General features: G+C 40.1%; 1 protein-coding gene across 1 annotated transcript in view; it reads left to right on the plus strand.

Annotated features, from left to right (window-relative positions):
• The window catches only part of cd276 (CD276 molecule), a 137,963-nt gene extending 124,127 nt beyond the window's left edge, over positions 1 to 13,836 (plus strand). Inside the window, exon 8 of the mRNA XM_036585333.1 lies at positions 12,768 to 13,836. The gene's annotated coding sequence lies outside the window, so the exon portion shown is untranslated. The remainder of the gene's footprint in view (positions 1 to 12,767) is intronic.
• The last annotated feature ends 431 nt before the right edge of the window (positions 13,837 to 14,267 follow it).

The raw sequence follows: 14,267 nt of genomic DNA on the forward strand, positions 1-14,267 counted from the left end.
AGCATGTATCTGGCCATACTATCACTTAATGGACATTTTTAAACCTCTTTTTTAACATTTCAATATCATTTTTTTTTTGTTATGAGAATTTGCAGAAATATGTTTGTTGCCTAGAAGCAACATTGTAGGGCAGTGGAATGGATTCAGCCAATAACAAGCCAGATCTCACCACTTCAGGGAGCACAGATCTATATAATTTCTTCCCATTGTGGCACAATGTTGCCTCAGGGCAACATACCCCAAAAGGACCCCTGCACACATTATTATTTAAAAATGTTTTTGATGTTTGTTTAATAATCAGGTCGATTTTATGCAAGAAAAGTGAATCTTTTTTTTTTTAATTGCTCTCATAATGCATGCAGTAGAGGGTTAAACTGTGCTATACACTGAATGCTATAATGTGGCTATGATGTTGCTATGAAGCTGGTGTCATGTGTGGTGAGTAATGAGGCTGGATGTAAGCGTGAGCAAACTTTAATAAACTAAACAAACTAGTAGAAACACTGAGTATCAAATAACAAACTACAAGGTTTTAAACAAAGAAATGCTTTGAGACTGAAACTAATGACTTGATATAGCTACAGACAATAGGGAACACCTGGAAGAGGGAGGAGACAGGGACTACAAACAGGTGGGAATCCTAATAGGGAAGGCGGGGGAAGGGGCGGAGCAAAGTAAACAAAACAAAAACAGAAGCACATGGCTAAAAAGCACATGGCCAGAACACGGGAAGAAACAGGCACACTCAGGGGGACAGTGGGGAAACCGTGACGGCTAGCTTCTCATTCATAGCTGTGGACATGACTGTAACGTTTTCAAAAAGTGCAGAGATCAAGGAAATAAGTACAAAACTTCAGTGGGCTACGTTTCATTCTTGGGGCATGATTGCAGTAAGCTAAGGTTACCAGTCAGTGTTTGTGCTATATCATGAGCAGCAGGCAGCAAACACATTAGGGTCTTTGGAACTCTACAGAGCAGATTCAAGAGAATGTGGTAAGTTTCGATTTCAATGGCTCATTACCGTTAGCATTTGTTCTCTGTCTGTTGCATAGTAACAGAGACTAGAGACTATTCAACTAATGTGATCTACAGTGGTGACTTGAAGTAGAAGGGAGATTGTAGTGACTCAAAATGAGTCTGGAAGTCCATTTTATGATTCAGACACTGAGAGAAAAATGGCTGTACATAATAACGCCTTTAACATAAATAGGTGTCAATTTCGGTCAAGGCCAAGGCGATGTGGCCATAGGCAAAATTGGTATCTTGTGTAATATCCATTAAGTGTATCTTATTTAATAGCGAGTAAAGGTTCAAACAAAAGTCTTGACTTTTTAAATCCAGGTGCCATGAACAACCTTTTTTCAGTGTGGCAACTACACCAACCAGACACCACCTTGTCTCTACACTCATCGTCCATTTTATCAGGTCCTTATACCATATAGGAGCACTTTGTAGTTCTACAATTACAGACTGTAGTCCATCTGTTTTTCTGCATACTTTGTTAGCCTTTTTCATTAATCGTCAGGACCACCAAAGAGCGGGTATTATTTGGGTGGTGGATCATTATCAGTACTGCCATGACACTGACATGGTGGTGGCATGTTATTGTGTGTTGCGCTAGTATGAGTGGATCAGACACAGCAGTGCTTCTGGACTTTGCAAACACCTCAGTGTCTCTGCTGGACTGAGAATAGCCCACCAAAAATATCAAGCCAAAAGCATTCTGTGACCACTGGTAAAGGACTAGAGGATGACCAACAAACTGTGCAGCAACAAATGAGCTACTGACTCTGACTTTACATCTACAAGGTGGACCAACAAGGTAGCAGTGTCTAATAGTGTGCACAGTGAGTGGACATAGTGTTTAAGAACACAAGCAACACTGCAGTATCACAGGCCTCCACCATATATATATATATATATATATATATATATACATTTTTTTTCAATCACAGAAATCATTATTCTGTCTCTATGGGCCTTCTTAGTTCCCCTCGGATGTAGTGGAGGCAACTGACCATTTAGCATTTAGCTTGATAAACAAACACAAAAGGGAAGTGCGAATAGCCAAACATAACTGACAAAATTCAGATTGTAGTAGCCAGTTCAGAGCATAAAATACACCAGACAGTTCATGTATCTTTGTGGGTAGAGCTTCTGAGGCTGAGGTTAGTTTCTTTAGCAGTATTTCAGTAGCCTCCTTCCTTCCTCAGGCTTTGCTTGTCAGCACAGCTAAATATTTCCTCCTGTCGGGACCCCAATTGTTCTCTTTTACACCCATATCTCACATGAATGGAACAGCACACAGATACATCCACACACCATAGACAAGGACTTGACATCCCACAAGCCCTTGAGAGAAATGGGCTGTGATGTTTATTGTCTTTTTTATTGCTTTTACTCTTGGCTCATTTGCTTTGGTTTCTTGAACTAATTGCTTTTTCTTCAGTCAAATTGTACTAATTACACAAATAATCATATACACTAACATTAGAGTTAGATGTGTTTACAATACAGAATGTACAGGGGTTCATCTGTAGATATGGAAATTACTTTAAGTGGGTGGCTTTTTGCATATTTAACGTTCCACTGTCAAGGTCTCAGAAGGGTCTATGATGGCTATTTATTTGCCTTTTTAGTCATGTTTGCATAATATGCATAATATTGTTGAAACAGTTCACTTAAAATCAATTAACTGACTTTCGTTTTGCCAAACAACTGTAAACATGGAGTTAATCAAAGGAGTGTGTGCATATCATTTAGTGCATTGTGATTTGTAAAAATGCAAACACGGGTGTGTTAGCTCATTCTAATGGGAATATTCATGAATCTCATGCCAGTACACACGCCGCGCCTTTTGTGTGTGTCTTTCAGAGTGGATAGCTGTCTTTGTGAAAAGTTGCATGAATATATTAAGATCAATCTGCATTATCAAATCGATGTCTCCCAAGCGGTTCAGTCGCTGCTGCCGAAGATGATTCTGTCCGAGGAAAATACGTGGACTATAGATCCTTCAGTGTGTCTCAAATCGATAAACCATAAAGAAAACACTTTCTGAAAACCCTCCAAAGTCTGACACTCGAAATGGTTTTGCTCAAATAGCCTGACTTAGATAGATACTGTAATATCCTGACTTTGCAAAATAGAAAAAAAGTATATAAACCTTCCATTGTCATCCCCATTATTCGAAACAGCAAGCTGTGCACTGCAGTGAAGTAGTTGAGAAGCATGTATAGGGTAATGCAGTGGAGATTGAGGCAAAGCAGATTGAGGTTTTTGCTGCAGGCCTCTAGATTTGTAAATGTGAAACTGTTGTAGGATGTAGAAGTTTTATTTTTGCCCAGTCTGGCCAGCAGACTGGTCCAGAAAGCATGTTAACTAAATATTACTGGACCCTACAGGCCGTAAAGTATGGAAGATAGCAATGATGTTTCACAAATATTTTACAATTACTCTGAGGTATTTTGCTCACAACCAACATGTTTACTGATATCTCCTTTATCCTTAGGTCTAGGTCTTTAGTTCAGGCAGTAAATTTCAAAACTCTGGTCAAAAAAAATGCAACACTGCAGATTCTGCTTGTAAAAAATTGTAAAATAATTTCTTTTTTTATTTATTTTTTAAGTGGACTACATACTAAGATACATTTTGAAGTGGGCTACACACTAAGAATACATTTTACCTTGTGTGTTGCAGTTTTACAGTGACTCTGGCATTGAGTTGCTGCTGCTGTTTTTCCTGAAACCTGGTTAGTACTTACAGTGGTTGACATATCTACTAACCAGACCTCCAGAAGGTCTCTCAAAAAATTGATTGGATAATTTTTCTTAGACATATTTTTAGTTTCCAGAAATCACTAGGCCTTTTTTGAAGGTCTAGACAGCCCTGAGGGGTGCCCACGTCCCCCAGAGGTCCAAAGATGTTTCTCCAAAATGTTCTGTTGGTTTACAGCAGGTGTGCCCAATATGTCGATTGCAATAGACCAGTCGATATTACAGTGCATGTTGGTAGATCACACCTCATTCAAACAGGCTATCAAAGTTCAACACTTTCTTACTGCTTCTGGCAGCGTGCAGGTCAACGTGATTGTGGCCACTGTCTCTTTAATTTACTGCTTGTTACCATAGCTGTGCCACAGCCCCTCTAAAGCACTGCTGTGAATTTACCTCTCTAACAATCTAGAAAGTTTTAATTTATCGGTAGCCAGTTCATGTAGCGGCATTTTTGCATTTTCCTTTTGTAGCCTACACTGACTCTTTCAGAAGATGAGTGTGAGACTGAGCACAAAGAACCGAAAAATGACCTCTTCCATGCAGAGCGGGAGGAGGACTATTTTTTTTACAATGTCAAACTCCAAATGAATCTGCTTGATTAGCCAAGTAGTCATCGCACTTCCAAAGAAGGAGAACATCGGGGAGCATCTTTAACTATACATAGAAACTACAACCATGAATTCCCAGCTAAAAATGAACTCCAGACCACACAAGTCTGGCTGACTATAAGGTTAGTGATTTTTCAGTCATTGCCCTGTTATGCTGAATATTAATATAGGCCACTGGAGTGCATTAAAAAGTTTCAAAGCTTTTAAAAAAGGACGAGGCCAGCCTTTTTTTTTGAAGGAAGATTACGATGACCTGTCCACTGGAAAAAGTAGAGCTCGAGCCACAACAGTATGGGCACCCATAGTTTACAGTGATGTACTCTTATGTATTATATGAAAGTCTTCATAAGGAATCACATGGACCATTGGTAATTCTTTGCCATGTCCTGCTTTAACGCACCTGATTTACTTCATCAAGCTTTCAGGAGAATCTGAATGGGAGAATCAGGTGGATCTGATTAGAGCTGTAATAAAACTCTGCAGGAGAACCACCAGGAGCTAAACTAATTAAGAATCATTTAGTAGTACTCTGTACTCACATTAGTCAAACTCTGTGTTCTTTGTAAAACAACTGTCCGTTATAAAACATTCATGCTTTTAGTTTCCAAAGTTGGTGTTGCTTTCAAACTTTTGGCCTGTAGTATGTGTCAGAACCCTTACTGAGGTGCTTATTTTTACATTTATTACCAATTTGAATTATGTATTTTTTGTGCACATTGCAGATTTGCTTAATTTTGGCATCTCAGAAGTGCACCAGTGCAGATTTATTGAGTACATAAGATTTCAAAGTGGCCCAAACATTTCAAAGCATTGCAGTGCAGTAATGAGAGGCGCAGGGAGCGGCTGGGGAGCCGGGCCACGTCTAAGAAGTGCAGTGGGAAGAGAATAAGCAGAATCTGTAATCAATTTGCTTACATGCAAATTAATCAGATCGGAGTTGGAAAGCCAGAGAACCTCATGTGAGAAACGTCTAAAACATCGTGACCTTTACAGACTGACCAAACCTGGATCAGTTAAATCACTCATGAACCCCCAGCAAAGAGCCCACGGGCAGCACTGCGGGCAGTCTCAGCTTCACTCTGGAAAATTCATTAGAAAGTGAGTGAATAGAGGCGCTTAGGCTGGCCTGCCTGGTTTACATGCTTTACAAGGTGCTCACGTTCACGGAGAAAACACAGAGCTGTGACTCTTTCCTCTCTCTCTCTCTCAGTCTCTCTCACTCTCTGTCTCTCTCTCTCTCTCTCGCACACACACTCTGTGTCTGAATCACCCTGCCTTTGGGGCTTACCAAAGGAGACTCTTCAAACAAGGCTTTGTACTGAAGTGGAGAATCAAGATTAATGCACTTCCACAGCTCCGCTTGCTCCGGGGGAGAGAGCCAGTATAATTAACACCACAGGGCCTTGAAGGAGAGTGGAAGGGGGAAATCATACAAAATAATAGAAGAGAGACGAAAAGATTACATGGACGATATAACTATATAAATATATATATATATATATGTATATTTTTGTCCTGGCTTCCTTTTTTCATGACACATCTCACGTGACCATCAATAGCCACTTTGGCTATGAGTAGGCCCACTGTGTTGTGATGTCAACATTAGCCTGGTTGGATTCCATTCAAGAGAAGGCTAATATTAGCTAGCGTGAAATTCACCACAGCAATCGTCCTTGGCTGGAGTCGTACTGCGCTGGGGGTGTTTCCCTGGCATTATTCAGCCCCCTTATTTGCGAGTACGTTTTTAATCCCACTACATTGCCTTGGGACGTATTACACCAGTGTAACCTCTATGGCCTCTCAATGGCGAGGTACTAATCTTCGCAATATGGAATGTGTGCGTGGCTCACTGATTATTTCCCCCCCTCGTCCCCATTTGAATTTCATTATTATCATCGCTATCACTCACGTTAGAGTCAACAGAGCAGCGGGAGCACGGCCTCCCCTCTGTACACCGTACTGTAAATATATAAATAAGTGTAAGGTTACCGTGGAAGGGAATGAAATATGGCATTTCCATTTCAATGCAAATGAAGGGGAGAATGAATGCAGTTTGGATTTACAGAGGCTCATTATAATGAGACCATTGTGCCGGTGTGTTTCTTTTAACGGAACAATCTCCTATAGGCCGAGGAAATTAGTGTGCAGGGCTCTGTACTTCACACAAATGAAACTGTCTGTCAGCACACCACTCCTTTCCTGCTGAAGGAGCGTGATGAGGCAGCTCTGTCCTCAGTCAGTTGGACAGTTATGTGTGCGGAAGGGTGAGGTTTCCATGCTTAACCTTTCCGATCTGCAATAGTGAATGAAAAAAAAAAGGCCTTTGATTTGTAGAAAATATTGGAGGATTCTCTTCTTGGAAACTAGAAATAACTCAAAGAATAAAACGGAGCTGGGAGGCTATTTTCACTATTATTCTCAACCATGTCTTCTCATTCTCTGATTTCTACAAAACTTCTGCAAACACTTAACCTCTTGGACATTGCTGAGGTCCATTCCTCACTCATATAATAGAGTAACTCAGTTGCACTGTTTCCATTAAATTGCTAAATAATAACACTTAGCATGTAGTAAAATTCTCAAAATAGAATTATTTGTCATGTTATGTAATATTCTGGAGCGTAGAATTACATCCCTCGACCAGGTTAGATATTGTGTCCTTTTTGTTTTTGTCCATCAATGTTCTCTCACTGCAATACCCAGCATGCATTTTGAAAATACATGATGCAACCACTGGGAATCCCAGCACTGTCATATAGAAATCTGCAACTAGCATGGCCACTGATGTAAAGGCTAATAAACACATGTTTCATATCTGGCCTGCTGCAGTATTTTAGCGGTCTTCTGTCTTCCATCTTCATTAGCCAGATAGTTGGGGGGCCCTAAAGCAGTTACAGTTACAGTTCCACCCACCTTCAAGGTACATCCTCAGAGAGGGATTTTACCAACTTTCCAAACCAGAAAATCTCACTCTGGAAATTTCTGCGCCTTTGGTGCAGGAGGCGAGTGGGCATGTGTACCACAGATGAAGCAACGGTTGGATTTTTCATCATGGCTGGAGGGCCCCTTTCACCACTAGACTACAGGGGAAAAAAGAAAGAAATGCTGGAAGAATTACTTTGTTTCAGAAAATTCTTTATGCCGTGAGTTAGCTAAACATCCATTTTCTGATCTGATAATGTTCCTCTAATTTGCTTATAAATCTCTTTTTCAGTTGACTCCCTTGTATCGGCTCCTCACAGTTGGAAAATACATAGTTGCTTCTACCTCTTAGATAAATCTTCTCCTTTGCAATCCATCTCATTCATTTCCACGCAGAGCGAGACCCGAGAGGAGATGTGGGTCCTGGGAGAGCAAGCAGGTGTGAAAATACAGTGTTGTGTTCATTTGTATGATGGATTACCGGGAGGCTCGATTGGCCTCGGAGGCTGAGGGAGTAAGAGCCAAAGTGAGTTTTCAGTGGGACGTCTTCTTGCTTATTCATATGGATGCATTTTGGGTGGAACGGTCTTGTGAAAGGAAGTGCGTGACGGTGCAGTTGTCAGTTGTATTTTTGTATTTATTTTTTTATTATTATTATTATTATTATTATTATTATTATGTACATACGTAAGTACTTGCTTATTTACTTATTTACTTATGCTGTCAGAAAAAAAGATACTGTGCAGGTACATTTTTTCGTTCATCAAGGTACAAACAATGTAAATATAGCCTCAAAGGTACAACAGTGGTTTTAAGATCTAACTGTGTACTTTAAAAAAAAATTCCCTTCAGGGAAATGTACATATTTGTACCTTTTTATAACTATACGTTTTAAACCAGAACATTAAAATAAAAGGGCCAGCATCAAGACAAAGAGTATGGAGACAATATAACTTAAAAAATATAGCTGCAATGGAATAATAACAGTCATGTACCCTAACTGAAGGTACTGCAGATGTAACCTTGAGGGTGCCACCCTAGTGACAAGTTTGGTACATTTTTCTGTTAATGCATTTATTTATTTATTGTATCTCTTTTCCAGAGTGATGTACAACTCAATCATAGTAGAGAGCTTCTCAGGAACGGGTATGGTGGTAACACTGCAGATTTCCAAGTTCTTCCACACTAGACGCACCCAGCTATGCCTTTATAGACCTCGCTTTGAGCACTGGGACACAGTCATGCTGGAACAGAAAAGGTTCTTCCCCAAACTGTTTCCAAAAAGTTGGAAGCATACCATTGTCCAAAATGTCTTGGTCTGCTGAAGCATTAAGATTTCTCTTCATTGGAACTAAGGGACCTAGGCCAACCCCTGAAAAACAGCCCCGTAGCATCATCCCTCCTCCACCAAACTTTACAGTAGGCACAATAGAGTCAGGCAGGTAATGTTCTCCTGCCATTCGGCAAAACAAGACTCGTCCATCAGACTGTCAGATAGAGACGCGTGATTCGTTACTCCACAGAATACATGTCCATGTTTTACGAGTCCAGTGGCGGCGTGCTTTACACTTCCTTTTTTCAATAATAACACTCACTCTTGATCGTGGAATATCTAGGAGAGAAGAAATTTTGTGAAATGACTTGTTGTAACAGCAGCATCCTTTTACAGTACCACACTCGAATTCAGCTCTTTAGAGCGACCCGTTTTTTCACAAATGTTTGTAAAGGCAGGCTGCAAGGCTAGGTGCTTGATTTTATACACCTGTGGTTATGGGACTGAATGAAACACCTGAATTCAATGATAAAGTGGTGTGTCCCAATACTTTTGTTCATATAGTGTACCTTATTTTCTTAGTCTTCCAATCACTGCATAGCAACCATAGCCATCAAACAGATGAGCAATCTGCCCACTTTTTATTGTTTTTTAAATTGTTTTTATTTGTCTTTGCTTTTGGCAATAAGATTTTTCACTTTATACTGCTCCACTACCAAGACTAGACACCCTAACAAATAGCTTGCTGAACTTCAACAGTATCATCTCGGTACAAGAGGACCAAAGTCCCAATGCAAGTTTTAGGCTGTGAGGAATTTCTCAAGGCTCTGGCACTGACTTGAGCAGGATTGGCAGCATGCACAGAGTTCCCACCTTATTCATTAGAGTAGAACGTTTACTCACCGTCTGAAATTTCTGCTGTCAGATCAAGTCAAATCATCATCGGAATGAGCATTATTGCTTTGACAGGTAAAACCAAAAAAAAAATCAACTAGACAAAGTGCTGCACGCAACATATTCTCTTTTATTTCTCTTTTGTTCTTTTCTACATTTATTGGTGTGCACCTTTTTTACATCAAGGTCATCCTTTTTTCATGTCTTTTTTGTACATTTTGCACTGTGAATGTTTTATGTTTCACTTAGCATGCTAAGAGTACATGGATGATTGATTCTAATTATGTGTCTAAACTAACCATCTAAGCTCACTAGCCAGCAATATTGCCGTTCTTTAAGTCTTGAACTTGCAGCACCTCGTGTGTGACATAATTAAGTTCCGTCCAAGTTAATTCTCCACCAGGTTTAATGATGCATTGAGAGCTATTTCTTTAGCCGTATTACCAGCAGGGTAAAGCAGTCTATAGGGAATGGACTTGAGAGGAGAGTGCATTAAAAGTTTGAACTTACCTGTTGAAACGGTTTAGTGATTTGTGACTGGATAATGTTTAAACATGGAGGTTTAATGAGAGTCATCTGGACAAAGTGTTTTTTTTTTTAATGAAAGGTGACTGGATGCACACTACCACATTAATTGGACCAGGACTATTACTGTAGATTTTCTGACTTTGGACCCACCGCTCATAATTATGTAGATGTTTCACAGTATGATTTCTTAGGTTTGTTCTTGCTGCTTCTATTTTTTCCACATTGCTTTTGTCTCATTTAGCTGAAGCTTCTATGAGCTAAAGTTTCATTCATCAAACTCTTGGGATCCAATTTAAAAGATGTTAGTTTCTAGTGGTCAGTTTTGCATCGTTTATAAAGGCACATATAATGCTGCCTCATTAACAGTGTTGAAGACAGCAGGAAAAAGACTTGGCAAGATTGGATCCTCAAACAAAAGTAGCATATAGCTTCTGGTTTATGTTTGTTTAGAGGTATGGATTTTTCTTTTTCTGCAGGCCACGTTTTTCTGCTAACAAAACTATGAACATTTAAATTTCGTGTAAGCTCTGTGAGTGCTGATATTTAGTCTGCATTAGGAACTAGCTCTGAATTTTTAATCAATATATATTAAACTGAATCTGGATGTTTAGTTTGCATCTAGAGCTGGGTCCACATGTTTGCTCTGCATCTAAAACTGGCCCTGGATGTTTAGTCTGCATATAGAGCTGGCTCTGGATGTTTAGTCTGGATATAGAGTTGGCTCTGAATGTTTAGTCTGCATATAGAGTTGGCTCTGAATGTTTAGTCTGCATATAGAACTGGCTGTGAATGTTTAGTCTGCATATAGAGCTGGCTGTGAATGTTTAGTCTGCATATAGAGCTGGCTCTGGATGTTTAGTCTGCATATAGAACTGGCTGTGAATGTTTAGTCTGCATATAGAGCTGGCTCTGGATGTTTAGTCTGCATATAGAGCTGGCTCTGGATGTTTAGTCTGTATATAGAGCTGGCTCTGGATGTTTAGTCTGCATATAGAGCTGGCTCTGGATGTTTAGTCTGCATATAGAGCTGGCTCTGGATGTTTAGTCTGCATATAGAGCTGGCTGTTAATGTTTAGTCTGTATATAGAGCTGGCTCTGGATGTTTAGTCTGCATATAGAGCTGGCTCTGGATGTTTAGTCTGCATATAGAGCTGGCTGTTAATGTTTAGTCTGTATATAGAGCTGGCTGTTAATGTTTAGTCTGTATATAGAGCTGGCTCTGAATGTTTAGTCTGCATATAGAGTTGGCTCTGAATGTTTAGTCTGCATATAGAGTTGGCTCTGAATGTTTAGTCTGCATATAGAGTTGGCTCTGGATGTTTAGTCTGCATATAGAGCTGGCTCTGAATGTTTAGTCTGCATATAGAGTTGGCTCTGAATGTTTAGTCTGCATATAGAGTTGGCTCTGGATGTTTAGTCTGCATATAGAGCTGGCTGTTAATGTTTAGTCTGCATATAGAGCTGGCTGTTAATGTTTAGTCTGCATATAGAGTTGGCTCTGGATGTTTAGTCTGCTTATAAAGCTGGCTTTGGATGTTTAGTCCGCATATAAAACTGTTGAGTCTGTGTCTAAATCTGACTCTAGACGTTTAGGCTATGTCTAGAACTTGTTCTTAATGTGTAATGTGCGGCTCTGGATGATTAGACTGTTTCTAAATCCAGCTCTTGATGTTTGGACTGTGTCCAGAATTGTGTCCGGATGGTAATTCAGTGTTTAGAGTTGGTTCTAGGTGAGTGATGTGTGTTTGTTTAGAGTTGGCTCTGGTTGTTCAGTCCATGTCTTGAGTGAATGTTTAATCTTGTGTCTAGAGCTGACTCTGAATGCTTAATATGTGTCTAGAACTGGCACTTAATGTTTAATCTGACTCTGGATATTTGGTCTGATGTCTAAATCTGGCTCTGGATGTTTAGACAATGTATAGAGTTGCATTTGGACATTAAGTTTGGTGTCTGGAACTGGCTGTGGAAATTCAGTCTGTTTCTAGAGCTGATTCTGGATGTTTAGTCTGTTTCTAGAGCTGGCCTAGATGTTTGCGCTGTGTCTAGACCTAGATCTGGATGTTTAGTATGTATTTAGAGGTAGTCTGAATGTTTAGTCTGTGTCTAGAGTTGTTCTAGATTTTCAGTCTGTGTCTAGAACTGGATATGGATGTGAAGTCTTTGTCTAGAGATGGACTAGATGTTTACTCTCTGTCTAGAACTGGCTTTGGATGCTTAGTCCATGTCTAGAGCTGGATCTGGATGTTTGGTCTGCATCCAGGGCTAGTCTGAATGTGTGTCTAAAGCTAGTGTAGATATTTACTTTGTGGCTGGAGGCAGCTCTGAGTGTTTAGTCTGTATCTGCAAACATTGGGCAACAACCTTTTAGAAAGAAAAAATATGAGTATTAACTAAATTCAGTGCTTGATTCAGTATTAAAATGTTGTACGCAGATCTTATATTCATCCTCATGGTCTGCCATCCACAAGGCTGTATTCAGTTCCACTACCACATCAATTTGTTTAGAGATATATCAGATGGTGATATTTTCTGCTCCTTTCAACATTTAGTGTCAGCAAGGTGTCAGAGCGACTCCTCAGCAAAAGGATTATCAATCTGCTGATTTCTGCTTTCCACTCGTCTTGGGCCTGTAGGGTTATTATACATTCTTGCATTCAGTGCAAAAACACAGGCACTCAAGTGTTACTTTAATCTGAACCCATCAGATTCTCTCCATAAAAGAACATTTTCTCATTTAACCTGATCTGTCTCCTCCTTTTTGTGTTGCAGGGTGAAACCACGCATGAAAGAAGGAGTCTCACTTTAAACCCCCAGTGCACCACACCATCCAAGAAGAGGCGCATTTGATTTTCAGCATACAGTCTTTGTAGGGCATTCTCAGTGTTCTTAATACCTGTGCATTTACTGTATGTTGAAAGTGCAACTTATTACGTTCCTTTGAATCACACACCCAACAGTAAATTGAGCTCATACGGTAGAAGACACTAGAGAGTTTAAATCTTAGACATTTTATATTGATGTTAAGCATCATGCTGTGGTTTCTTGATAAGAAACAGAAGAAAATGTCACATATGTGTAAAGACACAGGTATTAGAACACATATTTAGTGCCGCCAAGGCCCACCAATTCTTCTTTCGTCCATTTCTGCTGTCAGTCTAGCTTCCTGTTTTATATTCCGAATGCTATTCGCCTTCCTTTCTAAACAGCATGGACAGAAATAACCTCAGCCATTCTAGTAGCCCAGCCTTGCTCCCAGCAGTGTTCGCTTCCACTCGCCATCACTATGAGGCAAGTGCCTGAAATGTATGGAGCAGGGGCTGTAATTGTATGCAGAGTGTGCTAAACAGAAAATCTGTTTGAAGGCCATTGCCTTTGACAAGCTTCCAGCTCCACCACTGACACCAGCTCCACTCCATTCTGCATTCAGAGTGGAGCCTCATGTAACATCTCAGACCTAATAGAAAGTGAAGAGCTTAAGAGAGGAGCCAGCGAAGAAGCAGCCGTCAGTGTCTGGAGTGAAGAGAGGCTCTCCTCTTTCTCTCTTACCCTTGCTTCTCCACCACTGCACTGGCCTGGACTAATTAAGGCCTGCCCATGAACTAACTTGTACCTGTCAGCGTCTGCCTGCTCCCAAGAAATCCAATAACTTTGGGGAGAAATTTCAATTGAATGCCAGCTAAGCTCGAACAAACTGCAAATGGTGCATGGGACACACCCTGGTTTCTCTTTGGCCTCGACAGCATTATGGTGAGAAATGGTTTTAATGAACGCCGAGTCGACTGTGGGATTGTGAGACACTTAAGGTGGAATATATTATGAACTGGGTTTTTTGTATGCTAGGCTTGATAATTGCTTGTGGTATTTAGAATATGTTCGGTGCTAAATGATTTGATGTGTTATTCCAAGAATGTAAGAATTTTGCCAGTCAGTTATTATAACATGCATTGCAATGATAAAATGATTTTGTCATTAAGCGTCTAGTGCTTGTGTGCTTTATTTGGTCCACTGTCATTTGGCTTGGGAATTCGTGAGGACAAACATGGTCTAAGTATACACAAATATGCTGTATTTCTTAGTTCCTGGCTAAGACCTGGTGCCTGGTTTGTATCCCAAATCTAAACACAAATATGTCTCTTTGTATACTCTTCAACACCAGAGGACATCCCTGTGGCTCAGACAACCGCCTGAAATTAAATTACAGATTAGTAAAGGCAGCCTCGGGGAAAGCTCTATTTCCCTCCACCTTCCATGTTTTTCCTATAATTTACT

The sequence above is a fragment of the Colossoma macropomum genome, unplaced genomic scaffold (genome assembly GCF_904425465.1).
Source record: "Colossoma macropomum unplaced genomic scaffold, Colossoma_macropomum, whole genome shotgun sequence".
NCBI classification, from domain to species: domain Eukaryota; kingdom Metazoa; phylum Chordata; class Actinopteri; order Characiformes; family Serrasalmidae; genus Colossoma; species Colossoma macropomum.